Source organism: Oncorhynchus kisutch, linkage group LG11 (assembly GCF_002021735.2).
Source record: "Oncorhynchus kisutch isolate 150728-3 linkage group LG11, Okis_V2, whole genome shotgun sequence".
NCBI lineage: Eukaryota > Metazoa > Chordata > Actinopteri > Salmoniformes > Salmonidae > Oncorhynchus > Oncorhynchus kisutch.
In genome coordinates, this window is record NC_034184.2 from 31103955 (window position 1) to 31126356 (window position 22402).

A 22402-nucleotide genomic window follows, 5' to 3' on the forward strand; every position below is an offset into this window, starting at 1 on the left:
TGAAGGCCTGATGTTTTAATGCTGAGTAGTGGTAAATGCGTCAGCCATGGAATTCTGTGAAAGTATGTGTAACTCTGTTTGGTTGGTCAGATGGATGACAGACACAGGACTTGCTTTCGGGTCTTATTTATTCCTGGAAGACAGACACAATGTGTGAATGTCTTCACACATGCCCAAGGGTCACTGCAAACGTGACAGGATCTGGATTTGTAAAATAAAGTAAAACATTTACTTTTCATAAATCACTTAATGCACAATCCTCATACATATGCAGCTTGCATCAGAAATGTGATGATTTCAAACACTCGCTAGCTAGCTTGCTATCTAGCTTACAAAAACGTGGCGCAGAGCAAAAAAGTTATAACTAAAAGAAGTTATTGTTAGCAAGCTAAACTGTACATCCACCTTCACATCCCAACATGGATAATAATTATAATGTGTTAGCGTTTTCAACTTAGAAAACATTATTTCTTGTAAAACATATGAACTATTGCAGACAGCATGTTTCAGGATATGTACATGTACCTCTAGTATAGGAATAGCTTTGTCTGCTGGAGAACATCAGCAACACACGTTGTACCAGATCTGCAGTAACATCTTTAACCTCTTGGAGGCTCCATCAACACTGGTAGACAACTTCATTTTGGTGAAACTCACATATAACCAAGACTACATTTTTAACTCTGTTACATGTGTTTTACACAGGATTAAAGGGAAACTTTGGGATTTTGGCAATGAGGCCCTTCATCTACTTCCCCAGAGTCAGATGAACTCGTGAATATCATTTTTATTTCTACGAGTAGAGTTTGAAGAATGTTGCTATCTAGAGCTAGCATATTCGCGAACCAGCGTAGGCGCAATGACTGGATGTCTATCGGTATCTGCAGTAGATACCCATAGACGTCCTGTCAGTGAGCTAACACTAGAATTAGAATTGTCTCACGGAACTACCTCTAATTTCCTTCAAACTGGACACGGCGACATAAAAATGGTATCCATGAGTTCGTCTGACTATGGGGAAGTAGATACAGGGCTTCATTGCCAAAATCTCGAAGTATCCCGTTAATGCTGCGAAGAGTACTACATAAACACACAGTCATGTACACATCGAAGAGAATCTAAGAGAGCAGTGTATTTTTTTAAACTTTTTATTTTGGTCATACTGAGACCAAGGTCTCTTTTACAGATGAGCACTGAATTACATAAATTACAGAAAATACACACATCAATATTAATACAAAATACAAATAGAAACAACAACATGATCATAAAAAAATGAACACATTCATCCGTAATAATTTCTTCAAACAGCCTTCTGAATTGCCCTAGTGGCACCAAAACATGAAATGTAAGAACTTTTTGAAGAGTTTTCCACAAATAAGATGCAAGAAAACTAAAAGCTGATTGATCTGACTCAATAGAGATCAAAGGAATTTACTGAGACCAGGTGTGGTAACTCGTATGTCTAAAGTTTGGTAAAGATGTTAGGTACATTGGGACTTTTTGTAAAATGGCTTTATAAATGAAAACATAGGAATCTATTAACATGCAGGTCTTCAAAGAGGGCCAAACAACTTTCTGGTAGAGAATGAAGTGATGAGTACTAAAATGTTTTGTTTAGGAGAGTGCTACTCTATAATTATTTGACTTGGGTCTAATCTTACCTCGGGTATGGCCCCGTCCTCTACAATTCTGCATAGATAATTAACAGCGAGTAGCAGCAGCGTAAAAAGGGGATCAATGCAAATTATTTGTTTAGCAGTCTTATGGCTTGGATGTAGAAGCTGTTAAGGAGCCTTTTAGGTTTCGGTTTTGTGAGGGCATTGTGGACTGGGATGGTGGATGGGAAAAAAATTGTATGTTTGAATCCAACGCAAAAATATATACAGTATATATATATTTTTAAATTTTAAGCCTATCCCAAACCTTAACCATTTGGAGTTAATGCCTACCTTAGGACTTCGGAGTAAATGCCTAAACTTAACCCTAACCTTAAAAATGTGGAGTTAATGCGTAAACTTAACCTTAACAACTTCGATTAACATCTAATTCTGATTTGAGACTGTGAGAGCTTTTTGGAAATAATAATACTGGTTCAGTTTCATCTCTCTACGTTGTTAATGATGCCTCGTCTAACTGCACGGGTAAGGGCATATCATTCGATGATCTCCAGGCAAAAGCCTCAGCAGAGTGAGAGGCTATCAGTGATAAAACACTGTAGTGCATCTGAAAGGGAAGAATTCTGAGAATGTATTTTCTTTTGGCATGCTTTGAGGTAAAATTAAAATAAAATTATCAACAAAGAATGACAAGTCTCACATGAAACATTGGATCGATGCATGTTTAATTCAATTTGAGTTTACACAGAATTGAGACTAATCATCAATCATTGTATTAACGGGGAAAAATTGATGTTATTCCAGATGCAGTTTGTCTCAGAATGCATAATTTTTAATGTTCAGATGAATCTTGATCCTCTGCTCAACGGTTTTCCATAGAATCATAAATCATGAATCAACCTTTCCCTACAAGTCTCAAAGTAGCTAAAATCTGCCTCCCAAACTATTAATTCCATTCATCAAATCACTGTTTAATACTCTTAGTAAAAAATGACGTTGTTTGTTTACCTGAGGGTACTCCCTAACAGAAACATACAATGGTGTCTTGCTTTGGGCAACATGCTATCAAAACATTTGTGTTCATCTAAACACTAAATTAGTCAGTGCTGTTATATAAAAATAAATCTGCATAACAAAACCCCAAGGCACTCACTGGAGAATATACACTTACACATGGCTATTTGGAGTTCAGTGGTCTATGTTGATTATGGTAATTATAGCACTGGATTTAGTTTCAAATTACCCCTTTGATTTGAGTTAAGTACTGTAACAGTATTATTTTTTTGCAATTCAGTTAAAAAATATATACATATTTGGGTTTTAAACAATACAAACATATACTGTATACAAAGACAATAGGCAACTTAACAATTCACAAATATAGATACATTAAACTTAGAGATGAAGTCTGCTGGGACCCAACCTTCAACATGAAGAAAAAGTTGAGTAAAGACAAAAACACCAACACAGACTTACATGCATTTCAACAAACATTGACGACTTGACGACCATTTTCATACCCATCTTGTTTCTCATAATAAAAACGAATCAATTTTTGTTCAACCTTTGGACATTTCTATTGCTTGTAATACTTAAAACTTCTTGCGACTAGGGGGCAATATTTTAATTTTTGGATGAAAAACGTTCCCGTTTTTGATATTTTGTCACAAAAAGATGCTCGACTATGCATATAATTGACAACTTTGGATAGAAAACACTCTGACGTTTCCAAAACTGCAAAGATATTGTCTGTGAGTGCAACAGAACTGATGTTACAGGCGAAACCCAGATAAAAATCCAATGAGGAAGTGCTGCATTTTTTTAAACCTCCTCATGCCAATGACTCCTTATATGGCTGTGAATGAGCTACGAATGAGCTTACGTATTCTACGTATTCCCCAAGGTGTCTACAGCATTGTGACGTCTTTTTACGCATTTCCGTTGAAGAATAGCCATAAGGGACCATATTTAGCAAGTGGTCACATGGTGTCTCCCGCAGAAAATCTTGCGTAAAATACTGAGGTAGCCATTTTTCCAATCGCTTCTTAAGAGAAACCAATTGCCTCGACAGATATATTATCGAATATATATGTTAAAAACACCTTGAGGATCGATCCTAAACAACGTTTGCCGTGTTTCTGTCGATATTATGGAGCTAATTTGGAAAAAAAGTTTGGCGTTGTAGTGGTAGCATTTTCCGGTCGATTTCTCAGCCAAGCATGATGAACAAACGGGAGCTATTTTGCCTACAAAAATAATATTTTTGGAAAAAAGGAACATTTGCTATCTAACTGGGAGTCTCTTCAAAGGTAAATGATTTCATTTGATTGCTTTTCTTATTTTCGTGAAAATGTTGCCTGCTGCCAGCAGAGCCTAGCATAGCATTATGCCATGATAAAGTTACACAAATGCTTGTCTAGCGTTGGCTGTAACGCATATTTTGAAAATCTGAGATGACAGTGTGATTAACAAAAGGCTAAGCTTGTGTTTCAATATATTTCATTTGCGATTTTCATGAATAGGAAAAGTTTCTAGGGGTATTTATGTCCGCTGCGTTATGCTAATTCGTTTGAGGCTATGATTATGCTCCCGGATCCGGGATTGCTAGTCACAAAAGGCCCTATGGCTTCAAATTGTACTATTTTGTTTCTTTCTGTAGCCCACATTTTTCAATACAACATTTTTGCAGGCTAAAGTTGTTTTGTTTTGAAGATCACTTCTGCATAGATAGCTTCTGTTTTACTCTCTATTTCTGTTACTTTTTCTCTCTCTATCGCTTTCTCTCTCTTCCTCTACATCACCCCTCTCTCTCTCCCCCCCATCTCTCTGTATTCTAATACAAATCTATCCCTAATTGTGTCAGCCAGGCCAGGCTTGGTCTTCCCAGAGAGACACAGGGCTTGAACACACTACCACGTTTATTTATTCTATCTGTTGGGCAGGAATTCAATTTATTTTTTGAAACCGACTGTAAGGGCCTCCATCTAGTTAGTAACAAGGGGACGTTAAGCCTTTCCCCGCCGTTGTGGCAATGGAGAAAGGCAATCCCAGCTGTCACTGTGCGGAAGTGCAGGTTGGAAACGAAAGCTGAGATCCATGCAAAGCCCTGTCAATATTATTGAGACTGAGATGCCTTGCACGCAGCTGGGGATGTTTGCTTCTCCCTGGTGGAATAAGGGTGTTATCTGAAATGAATATGAAACTCCTTATGGAACTGTCAGTCCTGACTTTGACAATGAGATTCGCAAAAGCATAAACAAATCTGGGGCCAGGCTAATAATTTAGATCAATGCCTGTTAGATAGCCTCATCATGCCATTTGTTATTGATTGATCAGTTGCACGGAGGAATAGCAGAAGTCTGGCAGTCTGGTGTCTTGGGCTTAGACAAAATAACTAGGCCTACTACTACTTAGAGTTCTAATTGCTCATGTTAGACTGATGTGGGGAACTGGAATGGCGGTGGTGTTGAGGAGTTTGTGTCCATGATGAAAGGGCTGTGAATATCAATTTCCCAGAGCTAGGCATTTGAAGCCTTAGTTTAATTTAAGTCAAATAGTTGGTGCACTGTGAAGGTTTATATTCAAGACATATTCTATGCCCTGAGGAGGTCCTATAAGGTAATTCACTGTGTGCAGCCTCTTAAAAACTTCTTGACGCTACCTATCCCGTTAGCGGGATAATTGTCATCAACAACCGCTGAATTGCAGAGCGCCACATTCAAATAATATTACTAAAAATATTTATATTCATGAAATCACAAGTGCAATATAGCAAAACACAGTTTAGCAATTTGTTAATCCACCTGTCGTGTCAGATTTTGAAAATGTGCTTTACAGCGAAAGCAATCCAAGCGTTTGTGTAAGTTTATCGATCACTAGACAAAACATTATGAACACCTAGCATCAATGTAGCTTGGTCACGAAAATCAGAAAGTCAATTAAATTAAACGCTTACCTTTGATGATCTTCGGATGTTTTCACTCACGAGAATTCCAGTTACACAATAAATGTTCCTTTTGTTCCATAAAGATTATGTTCATATCCAAAATACCTCCGTTTGTTTGGCGCGTTATGTTCAGAAATCCACAGGCTCGAGCAGTCACGAGAACCAGACGAAAATTCAAAATACTATCCGTAATGTCTACAGAAACATGTCAAACATTTTATAATCAATCATCAGGTTGTTTTTAAAATATATCATCGATAATATATCAAACGGCACTATCTTTTTCAGTAGGAAAGCTCTGTTGCGCAAACAAAACTCATGCGAAACCTGACGCAATGTTATCTGTCTCGCTCATTTTTCTAAATAAAAGCCTGAAACAATGTCTAAAGACTGTTGTCACCTTGAGGAAGCGATAGGAAAATGAATCTGGTTGATATCCCTTTAAATTGAGCGAAGGCAGGCTATGGAACATGGAGCTTTCAAAATAGAAGCCACTTCCTGGTTTGATTTTCCTCAGGTTTCACCTGCAATATCAGTTCTGTTATACTCACAGACAATATTTTGACAGTTTTGGAAACCTTAGAGTGTTTTCTATCATAATCTGTCAATTATATACATATTCTAGCATATGGGCCTGAGAAACAGGCCGTTTACATTGGAAACGTTATTTTTCCAAACATAAAATAGTGCCCCCTAGCTGAAAGAGGTTAAAGTGGCAATGTGCAGTTGCTGCATCCATTTTTGGACTTATAAATTAATGATATATAAGCATTTATTCTTGAAGAATATAACTTATAAATGCCTCATGAGCTTCGTTCAACTGTCGTACCCTGTCCGAACCCGAAATCTATTTTAGTCTATTTACCAGATACTCTTATCCAAAGCGACTTACAGTTAGTGCATTCATCTTAAAACCTCTTGGCACACCGATCCCTTTAGCGGGATAATTTTCGTCAACATCCGTTGAATTGCAGAGCGCCAAATTCAAATGAAATTACTAAAAATATTAAATTTTCATGAAATCACAAGTGCGATATAACAAAACACAGCTTAGCTTGTTGTTAATCCACGTGGCATGTCAGATTTCAAAAAAGCTTTCAAAAAAGCTTCACAGCAAAAGCAAACCAAGCGTATGTAAGGATAGCTCTCAGTAGACAAAACATTACAAACAGCTAGCAGCAAAGTAGATTGGTCACGAAAGTCAGAAAAGTAATAGAATGAATTGCTTACCTTTGATGATCTTCGGATGTTTGCACTCACGAGACTCCCAGTTACTCAATAAATGTTTGTTTTGTTCGATAAAGATTATTTTTTATATCCAAAATCGTACATTTGGTTGGCGCATTTTGTTGAGTAATCCACAGGCTCGTGCAGGTCACGACGGGCAGATGGTGAGGTACTTTTTTCAGAGGTAGTTTGGCTCCTCTCAGTCAAGTGCGACTGCATTTTTCCCTTCGTCTTGATTGACATTTGCATTAGATAAAAATCAGAGTACCTCTTGCAGCAAACTGCTGTTCCAGAAAACACCAAAGTTCAGAGAGTACAGGGGGAAGGGGAGGGAAGGAAAGCAGATGTGTTCAGATCTTCCTTCCTTATGGTTTTCTGACTGTGGCACCTCATAGCAAACTGAGAGACACAAATAGACACAAAAAGGGATTCAGTTCCATTTCTCCCAACATTTCTACCCTCCCACTTGCCATAACCTTGGAATTGATGCCAGGCCAGAGGACGTTGAGTGAAGCTACTGCCTTTCAATATATAACCTCTCTTTCCCTCATCTGAGAATTTCCACAGCTCCTGAGTACCCACAATGCACCTGAGCACAGGTACATCAGATACTGTATATGGAGGGGGACAATTGTATTATCTGGTATATTGTTTTTGACACCCTGTGATTTCATATACTCAGCCATCACGGGTGAAGCCTTGGGGATAAAGGTTGTGTTGTGTAGATTGATCCCAAGTGTGTGTGTGTGTGTGTGTGTGTGTGTGTGTGTGTGTGTGTGTGTGTGTGTGTGTGTGCGCCATGTACGGTAAACAAACAGCAGATCTATTCTCCCTGTTGTCTGTATCTCAGGTGCCTAAAAACCCATCTGCTTTAGTAAAAAATTGAAATATCTCCCCTCTTTATCCTGCCTGCATTGAATGCCAACAGCGTGTGAAATTGATTGTGTATCAGTGGGGTTCACACAAGCCCTCTCTGTGAATAATGAGTGCCTCTGATGCAGATGCATGTTTTCGAGGTTGGAGAAAATTAGGATAAGAGTCCAAATATTGTATCTAGACAGAGAGTCTGCTAATGAACCCCCACAGATGTGATTAAGGACATTCACTATGCCAGCAAAATGGAAGAGGGAGAGATGACCGGGATGGGAATAGACAGATAGAGGAGAGGGAGGGGAGGATCAGCTTTCTCTGTGTTTTGATTTAGGTATGGTAATGCTTGCAGAGCATATGCTCATAGCCTTGAATATCAGAGGCACCTGATTAAATCAAATAGAATTATTGCTAATTAAAGACCTGGTGTTCACTTGCCAATTTTAATCAGCGTTCTGTACAAGGTTAGATCAACACACTCCAGTGTGATGAGTCATACCTTTTTTAAATTATTTATTATTTATTATTTATTTAAATTTAAAAGGATAGTTTGTGATTTTGACAATGAGTCAGAATACAATACCACAATACCCCATAATAACAAAACAAAAACAGGTTTACTCAGTACTTTGTTGAACGACCTTTGGCAACGATTACAGCCTCTAGTCTTCTTGGTATGACGCTACAAGCTTCGCACACCTGTAATGTCATGGAATTATTCTACCCAAAAGAAAGACTTTTCGATTTTCTCAAATCCATCAAACTTTATAAATAATTATTGCAATTATGGAGCATTATTGGTCACCCAATGGTGATTGTCAAAAGCCCAAATTAGCAGCTACAACTCTTTATAGTCCTCCTGAGTCTCCGTGACTAAAAACAGATATGTAAAATTATATACGGGTACATTGTGCTCTCACGCAACAGACAGCAAGATTTACAAGATTTACATGAACAAACTTTATTTAACTCTCTGCAAACTGGAAACGATTTATCCGGAGGCTGCATTCATTGTAGCTGGGGATTTTAACAAGGCTAATCTGAAAACAAGACTCCCTAAATTTTATCAGCATATCGATTGCGCAACCAGGGGTGGAAAGACCCTGGATCATTGTTACTCTAACTTCCGCGACGCATATAAGGCCCTGCCCCGCCCCCCTTTCGGAAAAGCTGACCACGACTCCATTTTGTTGATCCCTGCCTACAGACAGAAACTAAAACAAGAAGCTCCCATGCTGAGGTCTGTCCAACGCTGGTCTGACCAAGCTGACTCCACACTCCAAGACTGCTTCCATCACGTGGACTGGGAGATGTTTCGTATTGCGTCAGACAACAACATTGACGAATACGCTGATTCGGTGTGCGAGTTCATTAGAAAGTGCGTTGAAGATGTCGTTCCCATAGCAACGATTAAAACATTCCCTAACCAGAAACCATGGATTGATGGCAGCATTCGTGTGAAACTGAAGGCGCGAACCACTGCTTTTAATCAGGGCAAGGTGTCTGGTAACATGACTGAATACAAACAGTGCAGCTATTCCCTCCGCAAGGCTATCAAACAAGCTAAGTGCCAGTACAGAGACAAAGTAGAATCTCAATTCAACGGCTCAGACACAAGAGGCATGTGGCAGGGTCTACAGTCAATCACGGACTACAGGAAGAAACCCAGCCCAGTCACGGACCAGGATGTCTTGCTCCCGGGCAGACTAAATAACTTTTTTGCCCGCTTTGAGGACAATACAGTGCCACTGACACGGCCTGCAACGAAAACATGCGGTCTCTCCTTCACTGCAGCCGAAGTGAGTAAGACATTTAAACGTGTTAACCCTCGCAAGGCTGCAGGCCCAGACGGTATCCCCAGCCGCGCCCTCAGAGCATGCGCAGACCAGCTGGCCGGTGTGTTTACGGACATATTCAATCAATCCCTATACCAGTCTGCTGTTCCCACATGCTTCAAGAGGGCCACCATTGTTCCTGTTCCCAAGAAAGCTAAGGTAACTGAGCTAAACGACTACCGCCCCGTAGCACTCACATCCGTCATCATGAAGTGCTTTGAGAGACTAGTCAAGGACCATATCACCTCCACCCTACCTGACACCCTAGACCCACTCCAATTTGCTTACTGCCCAAATAGGTCCACAGACGATGCAATCTCAACCACACTGCACACTGCCCTAACCCATCTGGACAAGAGGAATACCTATGTGAGAATGCTGTTCATCGACTACAGCTCGGCATTCAACACCATAGTACCCTCCAAGCTCGTCATCAAGCTCGAGACCCTGGGTCTCGACCCCGCCCTGTGCAACTGGGTACTGGACTTCCTGACGGGCCGCCCCCCAGGTGGTGAGGGTAGGCAACAACATCTCCGCCCCGCTGATCCTCAACACTGGGGCCCCACAAGGGTGCGTTCTGAGCCCTCTCCTGTACTCCCTGTTCACCCACGACTGCGTGGCCACGCACGCCTCCAACTCAATCATCAAGTTTGCGGACGACACAACAGTGGTAGGCTTGATTATCAACAACGACGAGACGGCCTACAGGGAGGAGGTGAGGGCCCTCGGAGTGTGGTGTCAGGAAAATAACCTCACACTCAACGTCAACAAAACTAAGGAGATGATTGTGGACTTCAGGAAACAGCAGAGGGAACACCCCCCCATCCACATCGATGGAACAGTAGAGGAGAGGGTAGCAAGTTTTAAGTTCCTCGGCATACACATCACAGACAAACTGAATTGGTCCACTCACACAGACAGCATCGTGAGGAAGGCGCAGCAGCGCCTCTTCAACCTCAGGAGGCTGAAGAAATTCGGCTTGTCACCAAAAGCACTCACAAACTTCTACAGATGCACAATCGAGAGCATCCTGGCGGGCTGTATCACCGCCTGGTATGGCAACTGCACCGCCCTCAACCGTAAGGCTCTCCAGAGGGTAGTGAGGTCTGCACAACGCATCACCGGGGGCAAACTACCTGCCCTCCAGGACACCTACACCACCCGATGCTACAGGAAGGCCATAAAGATCATCAAGGACATCAACCACCCGAGCCACTGCCTGTTCACCCCGCTGTTATCCAGAAGGCAAGGTCAGTACAGGTGCATCAAAGCTGGGACCGAGAGACTGAAAAACAGCTTCTATCTCAAGGCCATCAGACTGTTAAACAGCCACCACTAACATTGAGTGGCTACTGCCAACACACTGTCAATGACACTGACTCTACTCCAGCCACTTTAATAATGGGAATTGATTGGAAATGATGTAAATATATCACTAGCCACTTTAAACAATGCTACCTTATATAATGTTACTTACCCTACATTATTCATCTCATATGCATACGTAGATACTGTACTCTATATCATCGACTGCATCCTTATGTAATACATGTATCACTAGCCACTTTAACTATGCCACTTGGTTTACATACTCATCTCATATGTATATACTGTACTCGATATCATCTACTGTATCTTGCCTATGCTGCTCTGTACCATCACTCATTCATATATCCTTATGTACATATTCTTTATCCCCTTACACTGTGTATAAGACAGTAGTTTTTGGAATTGTTAGTTAGATTACTTGTTCGTTATTACTGCATTGTCGGAACTAGAAGCACAAGCATTTCGCTACACTCGCATTAACATCTGCTAACCATGTGTATGTGACAAATCAAATTTGATTTGATTTGATTTGACATGGTGATGGTGTATGTCTCTAGGTCATTTACTTATTGTTTATACAGAAATACTAATGTAACATAGGACACTAGGTCCTTCCCTCAAATTATGAAGTCCAGTGTTCATCTGCAATGTGGGAGAAAGAAACTGGAGGGAAGGTTTGCCTGGCACTGGCAGACAGGCCAACATTTCACACAGACACTAATCATGGAATGGAAAGCAGTCTTTGGGTTTTATCACCAAGACATCGTAAATCAACTGTTGGAGTTAAGCCTCAGAGGCTCCTCTCAGAAGAACAGACAGGGTGTGAAAGTACTACTATAACAATACATTCTAATATAAACTATGTGAATTACATGACGTTGTAATTTCCACCACAGTATTTGGGGAGTTTCTCACATTCTTCTCTGCAGATCCTCTTATGCGAGAAGCGTTGCTGCACAGCTATTTTCAGTTCTCTCCAGCGATGTTCGATCTGTTTCAAGTCCGGGTTCTTGCTGGGCCACTCAAGGACATTCAGATACTTGTCCCGAAGCCACTCATGCACTGTCTTGGCTGTGTACTTAGGATCGTTGTCCTGTTGGAAGGTGAACCTTTGCTCCAGCCTGAGGTCCTGAGCGCTCTGGAGCAGGTTTCATCAAGGATCTCTCTATACTTTGCTCTGTTCATCTTTCCCACGTTCCTCCAGACATGATGCTTGGCATGACTCTGAATCAAAGAGTTCAATCTTTGTTTCATCATACCAGAGAATTTTGTTTCTCATTGTCTGATAGTCTTTAGGTGCCTTTGGCAAACTATAAGTGGGCTGTCATGTGCCTTTTACTTAAGAGTGACTTCTGTCTGGCCACTCTACCATAAAGGCCTGATTGGTGGAGTGCTGCAGAGATGGTTGTCCTTCTGGAAGGTTCTGTCATCTCCACAGAGTAACTCTTTAGCTCTGTCAGAGTGACCATCGGGTTCTTGGTCACCTCCCTGACCAAGATCCTTCTCCCCCGATTGCTCAGTTTGGACAGGCATCTTCTTACATTTAAGAATGATGGAGGCCACTGTGTTCGTGGGGACCTTCAATGCTGTAGAAATATTTTGATGCCCTTCCCCAGATCTGTTCCTTCAACATAATCTGGTCTCGGAGGTCTACGGACAATTTCTTTGACCTCATGGCTTGGTTTTTGCTCTGAAATGCACTGTCAAATGTTGGACCTTATATAAACAGGTGTGTGCCTTTCCAAATCATGTATAATCAGTTGAATTTACCAGAAACATCTCAAGGATGATCAATGGAAACAGGATGCACCTGAGCTCAATTTCGAGCCTCATAGCAAAGGGTCTGAATACTTACAGTTGAAGTCGGAAGTTTACATACACCTTAGCCAAATACATTTAAATTCAGTTTTTCACAATTCCTGACATTTAATCCTAGCAGAAATTCCTGTCTTAGGTCAGTTAGGATCACCACTTTATTTTAAGAATGTGAAATGTCTGAATAATAGTAGAGAGAATGATTAATTTCAGCTTTTATATCTTTCATCACATTCCCAGTGGGTCAGATGTTTACATACACTGAATTAGTATTTGGTAACATTGCCTTTAAATTGTTTAACTTGGGTCAAAAGTTTCGGGTAGCCTTCCGCAAGCTTCCCACAATAAGTTGGGTGACTTTTGGCCCATTCCTCCTGACAGGTTTACAAGCTGTTTAAAGGCACAGTTAACTTAGTGTATGTAAACTTCTGACCCACTGGAATTGTGATAGAGTGAAATATAAGTGTAAACAATTGTTGGAAAAATGACTTGTGTCATGCACAAAGTAGATGTCCTAACTGACTTGCCAAAACTATAATTTGTTGTGGAGTGGTTGATAAACGAGTTTTAATGACTCCAACCGAAGTGTATGCAAACTTCCGACTTCAACTGTACATACACAAACACAACAAATAAAAAGATGAGAAAGAGCACCAGAGAGGAGAAAAGCAAAACTTGAGTCCATTAGTTTTTATTATTAGTCTCAGACAAACAGCGGACACATTAAATGTTTTACTATCCACATTGTGGAGGTCATTTGAAAGTGTCTTGTGCCTTTCATTTATGGGTTGTATAATGTTGGGTGGCTACAGATGTTAGAGTTATAGAAGTTGTTTAGAACCAACTCTCACAGATACACTCTAAGCAGGGCTTAACCTGGGCTAAATCACCAGTCAAGGTCCTTGGATATCAAAATCAAATCAAATACATTTTTGACAGGCTTTTTCCCAGGCTATCTGTTCCAGGGATTTAAAATGTATATATATGTTTTGCTCTTGGATTTATTTTCTCATCTCACAAGACCCCTATTTCTATTGTTTGGGCTTCATTGATTAATAGATCCATCACTCTGTGTCTCTGAGTCTTCATCTCCCCCTCCTCTCTACCCTTGAGGTCGCAACCCACCCCTCCCCAGATAGCATATGAACATATGATAAACCATGGATATCTTTTTATAGAATTACATTAAATTAGCTTTAAAAATGCTACATCCATTCAGCCTCATTGCAAAATGTGTAGAATAGCATGAGACTAGCAATAAAATGGCACAATTTTCTATCGGTTTGTGTAGAATTGCAGGAAATTAGCTGTAAAACAGTGAAAACAAATATCTGCCTCATGGCAAAATGTGCACAATAGCATAAGGTTAGATATAAAACTGCACATTTGCCCCATGGCAAATGTGTAGAATTGTAGGAAGTCAGCTCTTTTCCCCAAAAACACATATAAAGAGTTGAATTCCAAAACAATATATATAAATTTTCAGAAACGTTGGTAATTTAAGCTTTTATTGTTTAAAGAATTTATGAGAGAGGGTGCTGTTTTTTCCACTATGTAATAATGGCATGGGTTTGTTCAATAACAGACATGTATTTGTTTGAAATCTATCACTTGATGGTTTCATTGCAGAGAGACAAATAATCATGTTTTTTTTTTGCAAAACGCTATGTACAGTGGCTATGTATGTGACCCCTTTGGAGTTACCTAGATTTCTGCATAAATTGGTCATCAAATTTGATCTGATCTTCATCTAAGTCACAACAATAGACAAACGTAGTGTGCTTAAACTAATAACACACAAATTACTGTATTTTTCTTGTCTATACTGAATACATAATGTGAACCCCTAGGCTAATGACCAAAAGCTAATTTGGAGTCGGTAGTCAGCTAGCCTGGATTCCAATCAATGAGACGAGATTGGAGATGTTGGTTAGAGCTGCCTTGCCCCACAAAATTTGCGTTTGCTATTCACAAGAATCATTGCCTGATGTGAAGAACCATGCCACGAACAAAGTAGATTTCAGAAGACCTAAGATTAAGAATTGTTGAATTGCGTAACGCTTGAAAGGTTTACAAATTATCTCTAATAGCCTGGATGTTTATCACTCCACGGTAAGAGAAATTGTCTATAAATGGAGAAAGTCCCTAGGAGTGGCTGTCCTGCAAAGATGATTGCAAGAGCACAGCGCAGAATGCTCAATGAGGTTGAAAAGAATCCTAGAGTGTCAGCTAAAGACTTACAGAAATCTCTGGAACATGCTCACATCTCTGTTGACGAGTCTATGATACGTAAAACACTAAACAAGAATGGTGTCCATGGGAGGACACCACGGGAAGAAGCCACTGCTGTCCAAAAAAAACATTGCTGCTCCTATGAAATTTGCAATAGTGCACCTGGATGTTCCACAGCACTACTGGCAAACTATTCTGTGGACAGATGAAACTACAGTTGTTTGGAAGGAACACACAACACTATGTGTGGAGAAAAAAGGTCACAGCACACCAACATCAAAACCTCATCCCAACTGCAAAGTATGGTGGAGGGAGCATAATGGTTTGGGGCTGCTTTGCTGGCCCAGGGCCTGGACAGCTTGCTATCATCGACGGAAAAATGAATTCCCAAGTTTATCAAGATATTTTGCAGGAGAACCTGTCCGCCAATTGAAGTTCAAAAGAAGTTGGGTGATGCAACAGGACAATAACCCAAAACAAAGAATTAAATCAACAACTGAATGGCTTCAACAGAATGAATAATGCCTTCTGGAGTGGCCCAGTCAGAGCCCTGACCTCAACCCGATTGAGATGCTGTGACATGATCTCAAGAGAGCAGTTCACATCAGACATCTCAAGAATACTGCTAAACTGAAACAGTTTTGTAAAATGGAATGGACCAAAATTCCTCCTGACTGTTGTGCAGGTCTGATCAACAACTACAGAAAACATTTGGTTGGGGTTATTTCTGCACTCTGAATGTTTACACGGTGTGTTCAATAAAAGACATCAAAATGTGTAATTGTTTGTGTGTTATTAGTTTAAGCAGACTGTGTTTGTCTAATGTTGTGACGTAGATGAAGAACAGATCAGATTTTATGACCAATTCAAGCAGAAATCCAGGTATTTCCAAAGGGTTCACATAGTTTTTCCCGCCACTGTATCAGCCTCTCTCAGAGAAATAAGTAGTACTGTTTTCAATTTTAATAAAGAACTGTACAAGTGAATCATTTGAGACGTCAATATTAATTGTATATATTTTTTTAAATTAAATCAATACAGTAATATAAGATCTGTATGTAAAACATTTACAGTTTACATTTTACAGACGCTTTTATCCAGATCGCCTTAGTGCATTGATCTTAACATAGCTAGGTGAGACAACCACATTTCACAGTCCAATATACAGTATACAAACTATCCATTCCAGATAAACAATGTACTGTATGTGCACTGAGTGTACAAAATATTAGGAACACCTTCCTAATATAGAATTGCACCCCATTTTGCCCTCAGAACAGCCTCAATTATTCGGGCCATGGACAAGGTGTCGAAAGCATTCCACAGGATGCTGGCCCTTGTTGACTCCATTGCTTCCCACAGTTGTGTCGAGTTGGCTGGATATCTTTTGGATGATGGACCATTCTTGATACACACAGGAAACTGTTGAGTGTGAAAAACCCTGCAGCGTTTGCAGTTCTTGACACGTTTAAACTGGTGCGTACTACCATACCCAGTTCAAAGGTACTTCAATCGTATGTGTTGCCCATTCACCCTTTGAATGGCACACATACACAATCCATGTCTCAATTGTGTCAAGGCTTAAAAATCATTCTTTACCCTGTCTTCTCCCCTTCACTTACATTGATTGAAGTAGATTTAACAGGTACCATCAATAAGGGATCCATAGCTTTCACCTGTATTCCCCTGGTCAGTCCATCTCATGGACAGATCAGTTTTTCCTAATGTTTTGTACACTCAGTGTATAGTGTTTTTGTAAAATGAAAAAAAAAACTTTTTAATATACATCTCAAATCTCCAAATTTAAAATCTGAGAACAGTAATCTTTTACACACTGATGAAGGTACCCTTAAGCAATCATTTGTAGTGAGAAAAAAACATGTGAGATATAGCGTTTTGGAAATAAACTCTTCATAGTGTTTTCATTTTCCAATGTTTCCATTTTCTTTCAAAATGTCCAGAAATGTTCAGAAACTTCTGGCATGGTCCTTATGTGGAAGGAAAGTTGTTAATTGTATGTGATAATCTTCCGAATATCACCTTATGTGTTTTAAATCAAGGGATTATCATTAAAATCTGTTACTTATTCAACATTTTAAGGACTTTCTTCTTCCAATAACTGATTGCTGCAATTATGCAGGTCTAGTATGTGATTGATGATAGTAGAATCACCTCAATTGGAGTTGGGGAAATCATCAAACAGGAGCAAAACAACTCCTGGCATTGTTTACACTATGATTAGATAATAATCTTCTCCAGAAACATTGCCATAATTGCGTGATTATTTTTCATTTTGGGCTTAATACAAGTTGAGGAGCTTTTTGACGTAGCCCCAGGTTATTTATGTGCATGGACTCAAATGGGGGGCTGTTATTGTCATTGAGTGATGAGAGTAAGCAGGTTTCCATCTGTTAGGTTCAGACCAACAGAGTGAAAAACTAACAGACAACTAGTCAAAGCTCAAACCAAGTTTATTCACCCACTGGGTCAATCAGCTGAAAAGACAAAGACATGTTTCCACCAGCACAAGTATTTATACCCTCCTTGAGGGAGAGTCTCCTCCTTGCACCTCTAAACAATACATATTTGTTGCTAGGTAGGAAGTTAAGTGATGTATGTAAAAAAAACTGTTCCTTCTCCATTCATCTAACCTGACCTAAGGCCCACATTCCTCACTAATCCACAGCTATTTAACCTTAATCAGTGACCGCAACCGAGAGATTGCCTTTTCCCTCACTTAGTAAGCCCTACTTCTTATCCAACCTCCGTTGACCACACCATATACATTCCTCATGTAACCATTAATAACTTCTAGTATAGCAAGTATTTCAAACTACAATTCAACAGTCCCCCCCCCCCTTTTTTAATAGTACCTCCATACTGTTCAACATTACATACACTTTGAAATGACTTATAAATGAACAGAAAATGGAACATGAACAAAAATCTACAGTTGATTAGTATGTTTACACCTCTGATACTTATGGCCTCTGATCTATCATCACACTATGCACATTCTTATTCCCCCCTCTCGTCGTACAACTAATAATTGCATTTCAGCTGGAGCTTTTGACTTCCTCCATTTCAGCTAGAGCTTTTTACTTTCTCCATTTCCTCCTTTGGGTTCTTAAGAGAGTGATAGCACAAGACGTGTAAAGCAAAAAGAAACACAGAACATAACAAGCATTAATAATGCGTTAAGCTGTGCTTAATTATACATGCAAAAAATGTATAATTGTCAGTCACTAGTTCAGTGCCTAAATGAGTCTGTAAATATGCCTTCGTCTGCTCATACTGTATGCCTCTTCTTCCCCCTGACGTTTGACAGTAAGAATCATTTGGTTCCTATATTCACACCTTAGGATGTTGTCCAAAGTATAATTACCCCAAAAAGCTATCTTTCCCCAGGTTCGTGGTCTGCTGGTGTCTAAACATTCTCTGACCACTTCACTCCCTTAGTTGCAGTACTAAAGGGCATTACTGGTGAATAAAACCTCCTTTTACGTGATAACACTTCCCCCACACTATCCTTTGCTGCTCTATCATCAGCAATGGTTGTGTCAACTTTTTCAACCTCCTGAAATGTTTTTAGTTCTGGTTGCATTAGTCTGAAAGTTATCGACTGACCTTCAGCTTCTCATTTCACCACTGCTAAGTTACTGGGTAGCTGACATGCTTCTAATAATGCCACTACCTCATGTACATTTTTAATTGGTGTTCCTGTCGCTGTTAACATGCCCCGTTGTGACCACAATGTTTCGAAATTAGGAACTACCCCAAATGCATATCGAGAATCGGTGTATATTGTAACATTCTCACCTTCTGACAACCTACAGGCCTCGGGTAATGCATATAACTCCACCCCTGGGCTGACACAGAGGCTGGCAGTGGGCCAGGCTTTACTACACCCCTGTCATCACACACAGTGTACTTTTTTACTCCCTTCCCTTCTATGGTCATGTAGCTTGAGCCATCTGTATACAATACTTGTCCCCATTCCAATATTGTCTCTTGCAAATAGGGCCAAGGCTTTGGAGTAATTATATCTGGGTCACATGTATGCGATTCACACTCTCCAGGCAACGGCATTAACGATGTCGGATTCAAAGTACCAATTTTATGGAATTGTAGATTTTCCCCATTTAACGTTAACTCCCATTATGTCCATTATGTCCAGATTATGTACAGATCCACTTTTTGCCCCATTGTAATTAAAGCAGTGTTATGCAACACCGTGTCTGTCGCTTCTACCGCCCTCAGGCATGGTAGAATTCCTCTCGCAGTCTAACGATTTACTCTCTTTTCCCCCATGATTCTGTGTAACCAATGCACTACAATGTCCTTCATGTTCATGAACAAATATTTTAAAAGGTCATTTTAGGTTTGGCAACCCCAATGCTGCCGCTAATCTATGCGCATGCCCTTCGGATATGCCTAGTTTTTATTCATCGACTTGTTCTTGTCTACTGCCTGCTCCATTTTACGTCTCAGGTCTTTACTTTTCTCTTTTTCCAGGTGTATCCGCTGCTAATAAAATGCCGTGGTTAGGATGCCTGCGTATTGTGGTCTGGACTGCTCACTGATATCAGTGACCCCACCATGTACAGTTGAAGTCGGAAGTTTACATACACTTAGGATGGAGTCATTAAAAATAATTTTTTCAACCAAACTATAAATGTCTTGTTGACAAACTATAGTTTTGGCAAGTTTGTTAGGACATCTACTTTGTGCATGACACAAGTCATTTTTACAACAATTGTTCACAGACAGATTATTTCACTTAAAATTCACTGTATCACAATTCCAGTGGGTCAGACGTTTACATATACTAAGTTGACTGTGCCATTAAACAGCTTGGAAATGTCCAGAAAATTATGTCATGGCTTTAGAAGCTTCTGATAGGCTAATTGACATCATTTGAGTCAATTAGGTGTACCTGTGGATGTATTTGGGGCGGCAGGGTAGCCTAGTGGTTAGAGCGTTGGACTAGTAACCGGAAGGTTGTGAGTTCAAACCCCCGAACTGACAAGGTACAAATCTGTCGTTCTGCCCCTGAACAGGCAGTTAACCCACTGTTCCCAGGCCGTCATTGAAAATAAGAATGTGTTCTTAACTGACTTGCCTGGTTAAATAAAGGTAAAATTAAAAAAAAATAATAATAATTTCAAGGCCTACTTTCAAACTCAGTGTCTCTTTGCTTGACATCATGGGAAAATCAAAATAAATCAGTCACGACCTCAGATTTTTTTATAGATCTCCACAAGTCTGATTCATCCTTGGGAGCAATTTCCAAACGCCTGAAGGTACCACGTTCATTTGTAAAAAAACAATAGCACGCAAGTATTAACACCATGGGACCACGCAGCCATCACACTGCTCAGCAAGGAGACACGTTCTGTCTCCTAGACATGAATGTACTTTGGTGTGAAAAGTGCAAATCAATCCCAGAACAACAGCAAAGGACCTTGTGAAGATGCTGGAGGAAACGGGTACAAAAGTATCAATATCCGCAGTAAAAGGAGTCCTATGTCGACATAACCTGATAGGCCGCACAGCAAGGAAGAAGCCACTGCTCCAACACCACCATGCAAAAGCCAGATGTTGCAACTGTACATGGGGACAAAGATCGTACTTATTGGAGGAATGTCCTCTGGTCTGATGAAACAAAAATAGAACTGTTTGGCCATAATGACCATCGTTATATTTGGAGGAAAAAGGGAGAGGCTTGCAAGCCGAAGAACACCATCCCAACCGTGAAGCACGGGGGTGGTAGCATCACGTGTAGCACGCGCTTCAGCAGGTATATCTCACTGGTCATCCCCAAAGCCAACATATCCTTTGGCAGCCTTTCCTTCCAGTTCTCTGCTGCCTATGACTGGAACGAATTGCAAAAAGTTGGAGACTTATATCTCCCTCACTAACTTTAAGCATCAGCTATCTGAGCAGCTTACCGATTGCTGCAGCTGTACACAGCACATCTGTAAATAGCCCATCCAATCTACCTACCTCATCCCCGTATTGTTTTATTTACTTTTTTGCTCTTTTGCACGCCAATATTTCTAATTGCACGTCATCATCTGCACATCTATTACTCCAGTGTTAATTTTCTAAATTGTAATTGCTTCGCTACTATTGCCTATTTATTGCCTTACCTCCTCACGCCATCACACACATTGTATATATACTTTCTCTATTGTGTTATTGACTGTACATTTGTTTATTCCATGTGTAACTGTGTTGTTTGTGTCACGCTGCTTTGCTTTATCTTGGCCAGGTCACAGTTGTAAATGAGAACGTATTATTAACTGGCCTACCTGTTTAATTTAAAAAAAAGAAGAAAACAAACAAAATGTTGTGGGGGTGCTTTGGTGCACTTCACAAAATAGATGGCATGATGAGGAAGGGAAATTATGTGGATATATTAACACAAGATCTCAAGAAAAAGTGTGTGCGAGCAAGGAGGCCTACAAACATGACTCAGTTACACCAGCTCTGTCAGGAGGAATGGGCCAAAATTCACCCAACTTATTGTGGGAAGCTTGTGGAAGGCTACCCGAAATGTTTGACCCAAGTTAAGTATTTTAAAGGCAATGCTACCAAATACTAATTCACTGTATGTAAACTTATAACCCACTGGCAATGTGATGAAAGAAATAATTGCTGAAAGAAATAATTCTCTTTACTATTACTATTACTATCACTTCTTAAAATGAAGTGGTGATCCTAACTGACTTAAGACAGGGATTTTTTACTACGATTAAATGTCAGGAATGGTGAAAAACAGTTGAAATGTATTTGGCTAATGTATGTATATAAATGTAAACTGCTGACTTCAACTGTATATTCGTCATACTTGTAACCATTAACTTCTATCATATCAAGTATTTCAAACTACAATCCAACACATCCAACCTTTTTATGTGAGTAAAGTACATGTTGGATAAAAAATGTCACGACAGGCCTTCATGATGGAAACAGCGAATTTTTCAGTAAACTTTCCAAATGTTGAAAAGCAAAATACGTTAGACAGGAGGGATCTTTTTGGGTCTGTACATTTTTTATAGAAATGACTGTTGAAATGCTTTTTTTGTGTGCAAATATTGATATAATAACCATCATATTATGATTGGCTGCCATTTGACAAACAAATATTCTTGCTCGTTTGTCTATAATAATCTCAACATGCAGGCTGTACCCACACTGTTTATGCAAGCTGTTGTGCAGAGCGCATGTGCCAATACTGAAGTGTGCACATTCGCTATATAAGCAAAAACATTTTTTTACAAAACCATCATTAAAGCTGAAAATGTGATAAACCCATTTAACTTGTACTTTTTATTTTGTACATGGATATTTAACAGTAAAAGTTATTTTTATGTGCATTGTGTCATCACGCACAACCTTTTATCCAAAACAAGTCCATTTAATGGAAACATGCACATCATGTTTTCTAACGATTTTATAATTTTGGCTTGACAATTTGTCACAAATTGAATGTAAACCTATCTATAGATGCCAAAATGGTTGAG

At 39.8% G+C, this 22402-nt stretch overlaps 1 protein-coding gene across 1 annotated transcript in view; it reads left to right on the forward strand.

Moving 5' to 3' along the window:
* Nucleotides 1-22402, forward strand: part of LOC109899126 (pro-neuregulin-3, membrane-bound isoform) — a 203469-nt gene that overhangs the window by 986 nt on the left and 180081 nt on the right. The gene's annotated exons all lie outside the window — the stretch shown is intronic.